General features: G+C 35.2%; 1 pseudogene; it reads left to right on the top strand.

The window, feature by feature from the left end:
- The first annotated feature begins 4,107 nt into the window (after window positions 1-4,107).
- Window positions 4,108-6,274, top strand: LOC149141862 (ubiquitin-activating enzyme E1 1-like; annotated as a pseudogene).
- Window positions 6,275-11,899: the final 5,625 nt, after the last annotated feature.

Genomic DNA, 11,899 nt, shown 5'->3' with positions numbered 1-11,899 from the left:
CAGGATTCCCAAAAACAAAAATTGCTCCTGCTCAATCTCCAGTTGGTCTCCTGCATAAGTGGGCTGCTGCTCCTCGGCCTTAGCATTGGGCTTACCCCATGCACTTTTTTGAAAGCTGGAATATTTTGTCAAGATATGAATCTTTGTATTGAATATCGGGGTTCATTGGGCTTACCCCATGCACTTTTGGAGAGCATGAACATTTTGTCATGATATGAATTTTTTTGTATTGAAGATCAGTGTTCTTCATTTTCTCCAATGTACAGTCATTAATCCGCTTTCGCTTCCCACGGCCGCAAGTCTGTTCCCTGTGCTTATAACGTTGAGGTGATTTCCTAGAAATGCCCTAGTCAGGGCGTCAAGATTTTCCTCACTATCTTTCACATTTTTAAGAGCTTCGGTCATCACGACCCCAACTTTCTTTGTTGCATGAGAGGAGTCGACCTTGGTACTATCAATATCAAACTTCGTTCGATTTATTACAGGATTCCCAGCAAGAAGTTGCTCCTGCTTAATCTTCAGTTGGTCTTCTGCATGAGCAGACTGCTGTTCTTTGGCCTCAGCATTGAGCTCACCACATGCGCATTCTGAAAGCTCGAATATTTTGTCCTTGTATTGAAAACCAGGGTTTTTCGTTTGCCCCATCGTAATATCATATCTACACCTAAAATTTCTTATTTCTAAATACAGCTGATTTCCAATAACGCAATGCCGAATTGCCCCTATAGCATTTTCTGTAACTAGCGAAACATTTCGCTGGGACTGAATACCGTTTTCCATATACTCCAGTAATGCTTGCATTATGGTGATATAGGTTTCCATCTTCCAAACCAGGGCTGTACTCTTTTGTGCTGTATCCATCTCAGTGACAGATTCCTGCCACTTTTCTTTTTCTTCGTTCTGTTGGCAGGGAGAGAAGCAACCATTTTTAGGTTATGGGCTCTTTGGATACCCTTTCTTCCTGCCACTTTTCTTTTTCTTCTTTCTGTTGGCAGGGTCAGAAGCAGCCATTTTTAGCTTTTGGGCTCTTGGGATACCCTTTCTCTACTGTTTCACCTCCGTATTGATTCGCAAAGGCGAAGTTGGGTTCAGTAGGTCTGACTGCCAAAAGAGGATTGGTCGTATGGGAGAGGGAAGTGGGATAGCGCAAAGGCAGCTGGTTAGTATTTTATGGAAAAAGTTATTTATAATTTTAAATAATATTAATTGTATTGATAATATATATATATATTGGAAAAAGTTATTTATAATTTTAAATAATATTAATTTTATTGATAATAGATATATATATTTCAAATTGGAGTTGTCTATAATGTGATTTTTTGGAGATTCTGGTGACGGAATCCGGCAGAAGAAATTGAGGCTAAATCTTGATTTGTTGCAGTTAAAATGGTTTTTTAACTGCATATTTGGATTCAGCACCCTGGAAAACACTTGGGACGCTTTCATTGTGCAGAAACTACCTATCAAACTTGAGATTCCAATAAATTCCTGCCAACTGGAAAAAACCGCCGGAAAAGCTTTCAAAAAGTAGGGTTATAGACAACTGCGTTCAAAAAGTAGGGTTATAGACAACTGCTTTCAAATTAACATAAAATATGTTTAAAATAAAATATTTTGATTTTGTAATGAATTATAAAAAATATTTTGATTTTGTAATGAATTATAATTTGTTTTTGAGATTTGTATTGATTATATGGTTAAAAAAAATCAATACACTACTCATATAAATAAATTTTTAATTTAAACATTTGAAAATGTATTACATTTAAAAGAAATTCAACCAATGGCACTATACGTAAAGCTACAGTTATGATGATGAATGAAAAGGAGGAAAAAGTTGTGTAAAAGTAAGTTTTTAATAGTAATCAAAACATTCAAAAACGAATATTTCATCATTTATAAAATATTTATATAACTACCTCAACTATGTCATTAACTACTTTAATTTAAATGCATGTTTTATTTTGTGAGTGTGATTCTCCCCTCACTAAATCTAGGCTATAACGTTGTTATTTCCAAATTTAGTGGGATTTTCTTTTTTGGTGGGGAATCATAGTTGTTTTATTTATTGGACGTCATTGGTTTTAAAATCGCTCACAATAGGCAGGCGGCTCCATTATTATTATTATACGTGTTTGCCTAGGCAGTATAACATTGAGTCCATTATTATTATTATACGTGTTTGCCTATGCAATATAACATTGAGTTTTATTGTTTGACAGGTTAACTAGCAATTGTCTTAGATGTTGCAAAGGAAACGTTGTAAGGCATAAATTCGAGAAGCATTGTGACATATAAAGAATCATTGAAGATACAAACTAGCGATTGCTCCAAATGTTGCAAAGGAAACACCGTAAAGCATAAATTGGAGAAGAATCATGACATATAAAAATCCATTATGCAGGTGCATACTTTGTCATTAATTTGTCCTCTTGGATCTGACGACCAAATTACTGCATATTTTGGGAGCTTGGGAGGTCATATCAACCTCTTTCCCATTTGCAAACTACTAGACCCCTGGATCTGCCTCCCTTCATCAGATGGTTGACTGATTGATAAGACATAACACTCAAACGCTGAAGACGGAAACTTGCAAACATAAAATGCACAAGAATATTGATTCCCAAAACATTTGTATCTTATGCTTCTTAGCAAATTCCTTTTATAATATTTTACCTAAGATGAGATCTGATTAGTTTTGACAAAGTCATCTTTAACTAAGAAATAATATAAACCAAAAATGCATAGTGCTCAAGATTAACCATGCCTTTATTATCCTACAACTAACTATTAAGACTAGCTATAAATGATTGCCAGATGTGGCACATCAATTCTTCACTGTTTTAGCAAAAATGACCTCAGCTTCTCAACAAGGGGTGTGAAGCTATGTTCAAAAGAAACCCAGGACAACATGTCTAGTAGTGTGTCTTCCTCCAACAACTGCTGGAAATCCAGAATTTTATGAGGTGGGTGGGAAATGTGAACTCCCTCTTCCAGAATAGGAGGTTCATAGGGCTTGAGATGATTAACATATCCACATTATGGAGGCAATTCTAACAAGGAAAATCTAAATGACATGCCTTCACACCAACCTGCTTGAGAATATTACAAGGACTATAGTAGATGTGCTTGAGTTTATGATGTCACTTCCCCTTAAGACACAGTTTATCTAGATAAAATTAGACTCAGTCACCTATGTAAAATTGTACAGACAATTGATGTCTATTATGGAGTTATTTGTAGCAAGGCAAGGGAGTGTGAAGAGCATCAGATACTTGGGAATGGATGCGATCCAATTTCTAAACAAGGGAGGATGCCCTGTGTTGCTTCTTGCGCTGGTGATGGGAGACAACTGGAGGAAGAGAGTTGGGAAGCTTGTATGGGGCCAACCACTAGTAACCATAACAACCTGATTATAATTATGTTGTAGGACATGCAAATAAGAATTGCACTGTTTATTTTTGGTGTAGTGAACACAAAGGGCTTGTAACAGGCTGCAATTTATTACTTAGGTCTGAACATTTGGTTTTTGTCCTGGAGTGATTTATAGCAAGCCTAGGGGGTGTGAAGATCATCAAATACTTGGGAATGGATGCAAGCCAATTTCTAAACAAAGAAGGATGCCTTGTGCTGCTTCTTGTGTTGGTGATGGGAGACAACTAGAGGAAGAGAGATGGGTAGCATGTAAGGGCCAACCACTAGTAACCATAACAACCTGATTATAAATGTGCATGGAAAGAAGAATCCCACTATTTATTTTTGGTGTAGAAACACATAGGCCTTGTACCAAACTGCAATTTATTACTTTTGTCTACCCATTTATTCATTTGCAAATGAAAGGCAGTAGAGAAATGAAGCTGACAACCCAATAACTGTTGAAATATCTTCCAAAAGGTGTTGCCGCAAATAATCATGTGAGAGTAAACCTTTGCATATAAGTCTTCAAGGAAGGATTTCACTATTGATATTGTTTTACATGCCTAATTGTCCCAATTCTCTTTCCTCCATTGTTTCTTGAAGAGACAGGTAGTCTTTTGCTAGTTTGTTGTTTATGTATTGTTATCAGAAATCATATAAATTATCTTTTTCCTTACATCAATTTTTTTTGTAAATGTATTCAAACATTTTGCAAGTGGTTCCCATCAAGTGTTGAATCCCATGGCAGCTATGTTTGGTGGAATCATTGGGTAGGAGGTTGTGAAATCTTGTTATGGCAAGTTTCATCCACTTTTGCAAGTTTTATTTCTTTGGCACCCTACTTACTCTTTTTATGTATTTCTCTTAAATATAAAAGGAAGTGTACCCTTTTATATAGGCAAGGAAGGGCAAGGTAGAAGAGAATTCAATTATTTATTGTCTAATATCAATTTCTATATTCCTACTTGTGCAGTTCTTCTATTTCGATTCATTGGAATCTCTTCCTGTAGAACCCCTTGGGCTAGAGGATGTGAGACCTTTGAATAGTCGTTATGATGCTCAGATTTTTGTATTTGGAAAAAAGGTGCATAAAAAGTTGGAAGATGCAAAATTATTTGTTGTGGGGGATGGTGCTCTGGGATGTGAGCTTCTAAAGAACTTAGCCTCATGGGAGCCAGGGAAAGAAAACTATAACAAATGATAACGTTATTGAGAAGAGAAATATTAGTAGACAATTCCTCTTTCGGGATTGGAATATTAGGCAGGCAATGTCAAGAGTGGCAGCATCAGCAGCCAATGCAATCAACCCACATTTGCAGGTTCAAGCAATGGAGAATCGTGTGAGCCTAGATACCGAAAATGTCTTTGGTGATTCCTTCTAGAATGGTGAGGTTGATGTTGTTTTGAATACTCTGGACAATGTCATTGCCATGTTGTATGTAGATTCAAGGTGTGTTTACTTCTAGAAGCCATTGCTAGTTTGGAACACTGGGAACCAAGTGCAACACCCAAATGGTTATCCCTCACTTGACTGAGAACTATGGAGCATCACGAGATCCCCCTAAAAAGTAGGCACCCATGTGCACGCTTCATTCATTTCCACGTCATATTCACCACTGTCTCACATGGGAAAGGTCCGAATTTGAAGATCTCTTAGACAAAACTCCAACTGAGGCAAACACTTTTATTTTAAAATTAGAAGAATACATAGCATAAATCAAGTTTGCAGGGGATACTAAGGCCCGAGAACTTCTAGAGTCTATTGTCGATTGTTTGGTTTCACACAAATGTCTAACATTTAAAGATTGCGTCTCTTGGGCTAGAATCAAGTAAGTAATTAAATCCCCTTCCTTTTTCCCTTCCCTTCCCTTTCCATGATTATATACTTTTCATTTCCATCTTTCATTGCAACAAATCTTAGCACAATTTACTATTTACAAAAATATCAAATTTCAGTAAACTAGATTTGCAAATCACTAACTCATTTGAGGATTCATGTTTGAGGATTTATTTTCAAATAGTGTGAAGCAACTTACTTTCAAATTCCGTGAGGATGCAACTACAAGAGAAGGTGCACCATTCTAGTCTTCTCCCAAGCATTTCCCAAATCCCTCCACTTTTAGCAACTTACTTTCAACTTCCGTGAGGATGCAACTACAAGAGAAGGTGCACCATTCTAGTCTTCTCCCAAGCATTTCCCAAAGCCCCTCCACTTTTCTTCCCATGATCTTAGTCACATGTCCCTGATTCTTACAACCTCCATTTTAAAAGCTAATACATATGGCATTCCCATTCCCGATTGGACTTCAAATCCAAATTCAAGCAGATTGGCACATGTGGTTGATAAAGTGCATATTCCAATTTTTGAGCCAAAAGAAGGGGTGAAGATTGTCACAAATGAGAAAGCTACAGATGTGAACCCTTCTTCTACATTGTATGATGATGATGATGAACTGATTGACAAATTAATCACCACACTGCAACATGGTGTTCAAAATCTACCTTCAAGATTTCACATGAATCCTATTAATTTTGAAAAGGTATTCTCTAATTTTCCTCATTAATGATCCCTATTATCCTCTACTAATTACACAACTTCTCCTCCCTTAAATAAAATATTTCAATTCAACACTATCCATTGGAAGAAAACTCAGTCTAAAATTTTGGTTGTTGCTTCATTGCAATGCAAGATGATGATACAAATTATCACATGGATCTTATCATTGGACTTGCTAATATGCGAGAAAGGAACTATAGCATACCCAAGGTGGATAAGATCAAGACCATACTTCTTACTACCTTAAGTGTCATACTTCTTATGAGTACTATGCATGATATAATAAAACCAATATAACCACCATTTTCTACAAAAATTGGCAAAACTCTTCTTAGACCAAAGTTGCACAATTACATGGGATATTGCTTACAACTATATTTAACAATCTTTTAAAGTCATATGGGAAATCTCTTTTCAACAACAATTGGGATGAACATTAATAACATAACATATAAACAAGATTGATAATTTTAAGTCTTATGTATGTAAATTATTTTACAACAAAATATCAAATCCTTTTTTATTATTATTAAGAAAGTATCATAGTTGAATAACAATCAATTTGCTAAAAGTCTTAAAAACTATTAAGATTTTTACACAATAACAATTAAACCATTAATCTCAAAAACTCAGTTAGAATGCACGAAAAATAAATTACAAATAACAAAAACAAGCGATAATATATGTCTAGAAAAAACACATAAGTCGTTATTAATATGGAACTTACATCAAGAATATAATTGTGTTTTACATTCACAATAGGGTTCTACTCATTATTAATAAAATATGTATTAGAAAGAATAAGATCTCAATAATTATTATTAATCCTCTCTGCATTCTCTTCAATTGTTAAGATAAAGATGATTAATGTTTTTACATTCACAATAGGGTTCTACTCGTTATTAATAAAATATGTATTAGAAAGAATAAGATCTCAATCATTATTATTAATCCCCTTTGCATTCTCTTCAATTGTTAGGATAAAGATGATTACTGTCCACCATGAATGTCTGTGTTAATTATGGTGTTTCCATACTTGTCTCTACGTTATTAGATTAATTTTGTCTCTTAACTTTTATAGTATATTATAGGTTAGCTACAACTAACATGAAAAGTTATTGTCTCCTATGTTGTTTAGGGTTGATGGTGAATGCATTAAATATTCATTGAGGGAATGTCCTTTTTCAAGTGCAAAGGGATTTTCGTATAGGAAAAAGCTTGGAAAATAGGATGACCCTTCCTTCCTTGAATTCTTCAAATAGTGTATGGAAGGCTTTTTTTTAGAAAATGTTAGATCTCTTCCATGTGTGGTGTCATGAGAAACATGGATTATTATAAATACAATCTTATTTCTAGATATACTTTCCCTTCATTTGAAGGATGTTATATATGTTTCAAGATAAATCTTTCCCTTCATTTGAAGTCCCTGTTCATTTGAAGGATGTTATATATGTTTGAAACCATTTTATTCATTTAAACTAGGCATAGGATCAAGGACCAACAATTAGGTAGAACTTTGTTAGGACTAAGAAAAAGAATTAGCAAGGTGGTGGTGAGTGAAGGTGGTACTTGAGTGCATGAAGGGCCCATTGTGTCAGAAAAGCATGGCTTTAATTTCATTGTTCTTGTGTGTGTGTGTGTGTGTATTGAACAATGTAGATAATTGCACTTTATTCATGTTAAAAGAATTCACAATAGGGAGCCAGATAAGTTATCAAACAATTTATTATGGTTCTTATTGGACTACATGTATGAAAATAAAATAAATAAGACGATGACCCCCCTCCTAAGCATTATTTTACTTTATAGTTTGAAGATGGGAAGATTAATAATAGTGTTCATGATGGTAAACCTAATATAGTTGTGGAGGGACTATCTTGTGGAGGAAGAACAATAACTATATATTATTTTGGAAGGTAAAAGCACAACCCAGAAACAAGCGTGAGATTATTAGTATGTTAACTATTATCTTGTAAACTCAAATAACTACTACCTTGTGAAGGAAGAACAATAACTACTATCTTGTAAAGGAAGAACAGTGAGATGAAAATTATTATGTAGTTATTTAAACACATAACAATTAAGGTAGAACAAGTTATCTAAAACCATTTTTATTTCACTTAATGACATTTACAAAGTTTATCTCCGATCATTTTTTTTTCCAATTTCCACCTATTAATATCTAAAACAATTTTAAAACATAAAAAATTATTTCCAAATCATTTTTATGTTGCACCGAGCATGTGGCTATTTCATGATGGTAAACCTAATGTAGTTATTTAAACACATAACAATGAAGGAAACATAAAAAAAATATTTCCAAATCATTTTTATGTTGCACCCAAGATGTGGCTATTTAAAAAAAAAACCAGTAATAGACTATGCAATAAACATTTCTAAGCAATATTGTATTTTTTTGGAAGGTAAAAGCACAGCCCGGAAACAAGCCTGACCTATTTAGTAGGTTAACTATTATCTTGTAAACTCAAATAACTACTACCTTGTGAGGAAGAACAATAACTACTATCTTGTAAAGGAAGAACACAGATGAAAAATATTATGAACCATGTATCACGACAAACTAGGGGCATCCATAAAGCCTGGGAAAATCCCAAAAGCAGGTGAGTCCAAAAAATAGTTTGATAGTTTTTAGTAATACCCAATGCTCAGAAAAAAGAGGATTGTTAATACATATCCACCAAAGAAGCATTGATCTAAACTGTCTATTTTATCCAATCAGATAAATATTATGCCATATCTTTAAGTGCCTATAAAATCCTCACAATACCTGAACTTCATATTGGAACATAACCATTTGAACACTTTTTATGTATGATGAAGATACCTATAGAGATACCCATCTTAATCAGTTTCCACCCCGTGCAATGGTTTGTTCCGATAAATTCATAATACTTATTTCGCCAAGAGTAGATACAAGCAAATACATACTTTTAAGAAAGCAACTTACTCGTCGTGGCTTGCAAACTCGCAGATCTTGCTAGTTTCCGAGAAAATGATAAGGGCTACTTCAACATCCAAGAGAACAGAAAGCTCGAATGCATTTTTTAGCAATCCATTCTTGTGTTTCGAGAAAGTAACTTGGCGACGGCTAGGGTTTTGAATGTGTTTCATCTCCATCTTCGTCTTCCCCATTTTGGGTGCTCTCCAAGCCACACAGAGTTTTTCCAACTCCGGTGCCTGCAAATCGTTGGCTTATTTATAGTCTAATCATCTTTATTGATAGGTAAGGCACCTTTTCCCTTTCTTTGAATGTTTTCTCGGAGGCGCATCACCTACGTGCCAACCTGGCTGGCTGTCCGGAGGAAGCATGATAATATAAATGATCTCTTTCTAGCATAAAACGACATTAAAGCCAACTCGTACAAGAAGTATTCGACCTTTTCCAGAATACAGGGTACCCAAAACCAATTTTTTATTTTTATTTTTGCTATCTCCCTCTCTCAATATTAAGATACGAAAGAAAAAAAGTTAAAATGAGTTTTCACTAGTTAAATGCTATGTTAATTATTACTAACTATTAACTGATTTTTAATTTGAAATTATTATTAACTATTAATTGATTATTAATCTAATGACTGATTTTTGTTCAATCGTCTAACATTAAATCTGAAGGTGCAGAGTGGTGCAAGGTGGCACCTGGGAGAGTCTTTCTCAAAGGGAACGCCTTACGACATAATTAGTAAACAAAATGCCTTTCAAAAGTAGAAGATAAAGAGAAAACACTTACATTATGCCAAATTGACAGATTCTATATCATTTCCAACATAGATTGCCTCTTAATATCTAAAGATAGTCTTTCAAGTTCCAATAGAAAATATTTGATAGATTTTAAAAAAATGCAGGTAACAAACAATAACATGTCTAATACCACTTGTAACAAACAATAACATGTCTAATACCACTTGTAACATGTCACACTTTTTTTTTCAAACTTATATAATACAAGCTTAACTCAATACCCAAACCCTAAAACTAGAGTCACAATAGTCAACCCAAACCCTAAAACTAGAGTCACAATAGTCAAGGGCAAACTTATGTTCTCAATCTTTCATATGTTATTCACAAAGTTTATAACACTATACATAAAGTTATAGCACTTAACCCTTACCCATCGATTATGTGGTAAACATCTACACATTATTTTCATTTAATAGGTATATTAATCCTGTTATACACCTTCGAGACCTATGCACTTAATGCAACTTGAGGAAAGGGTTCATTCGTGGTTTAATATAACTGTTCTCCACACTGAATTAGCATGGTACCGTGGTGGTTTGACAACACATCACCCACTACACTGTACACATTGTTTATTTTCAATCTGTCACATGTAACGAGGTTCATCCACCCCACCACTGGCAGTCCTCCTTAATGTTGGCGCTAGGGTTAATGTCGTTCGTTGATCTGTCGTGGATTGATCGAATGGTTCCAGTTCGATTGGGGTTCGTTAGGGTAACCACACCTGTCACATACCTCTGTACCTTTAATTATCTTTCTCGAGATAAAATTACATAATGTAACTTTTTTTTAAACATATAACATGTTTTTCTTTTCTTGTTTTGTCAATCCTCATCAACAAGGCATTAATACGTGGTTGATACTCTGAAGTCATTAATCAATGCAATTGTCTATAACGCGACTGCTTCAATTGTTTATAACGCGATTTTTTGAAAGTTTTTTCAGCGGGTTTTTTCGGTCGAAATCTGGTAGGAATTTATTGGAATCGCAAGTTTGATAGCTAGTTTCTGCACAATGAAAACATCCCAGGGGTTTTTCAGGGTGCTGAATCCAAATATGCAGTTAAAAAACCATTTTAACTGCAACAAATCAAGATTTAACCTCGATTTCTTCCGCCGGATTCCGTCATCGGAATCTCCAAAAAATCGCATTATAGACAACTCCTTAATCAATTAATACTTTAAATAATCACAATGGCCCTGTGTGCACATTGTTTTACATCATCCATTAATATAAGTTGTACTTTACTCATGTACTATGTTGGTTTTTAAGTGGGTTCATTGTGCTAGGATTATCCCAGTCCCCCTGGTAGACGATCCAGCTCCTCTTGATACGCACTGTCTGGGACGAAGAGAAGGGTGTATTTAGGTATTACCTCCACCACTTACCTGCATTCATGTTTCTTGGTTCTGGCTCTAGTTATGGCTTCCCCTGCATGTCACCAGAGTTTCGTTTCTTTGCAAGTCATTCTCATCTCAGGTAGCCCAACTACCCCAAACCCTCACTATGATTTCTCCTTCAGATGAATAGGTAAATGGAGCTGGCACTGGAGTTTATTGTCTCTCATTTTGGTGCTTTTTAGTGCTTTTTCTATCTTTCACGGTTCCTCTCGGGTTTTTGTGTTTCAGAGTTGTTCTGGGCTTTTCCTCATGCGTACCTCACAACATTCTCCTCCAAAAAATATATTCATCTGTTCAAAAGGAGGTGCCAAGGTTTTCAACTCTGTAAGATAATGATCCCCATGTAATTTCAGTGAAGGTTTTCCAGTTGTTTGCTGGCATTATTTTTTTTCTAATGAATCACCTATAGTTTACTCATTGGTGCGAGTTGGTCCACTGTGCAGGTCTGTTCTACAAAACTGGCTGAAGATTCTGAGGCTCTTCGGCGTCCCTCTTCAAAATTGTGAGGCGAGTTTGGCTTACCCTGCTACCTCATCGGTCCAGAGTCTCCAGGTTTTCGGATTTACCTATTTAGACTTCCTGTTTCATGTGTGTTGTTTTATGGTTAAGGGTTTTCAGATCCCAAATGTAAATGGACTCGTACAATATTTAGGAGAGGGTTATGTTACCCTGTTAACTTGGAATCTATTGTTCATATCCCATTCAAGGATTTCGGTTATCAAGTTTATTCTCAGGTCGTTTAACACACTGTTGATTCCAAGTT

The sequence above is a fragment of the Pinus tabuliformis genome, chromosome X, assembly GCF_031772625.1.
Source record: "Pinus tabuliformis cultivar Carrire ecotype Pingquan chromosome X, CPIR1, whole genome shotgun sequence".
NCBI classification, from domain to species: domain Eukaryota; kingdom Viridiplantae; phylum Streptophyta; class Pinopsida; order Pinales; family Pinaceae; genus Pinus; species Pinus tabuliformis.
The sequence above is the reverse complement of the archived record's forward strand: the minus strand, read 5'-3'. Positions and strand labels throughout refer to the sequence as shown.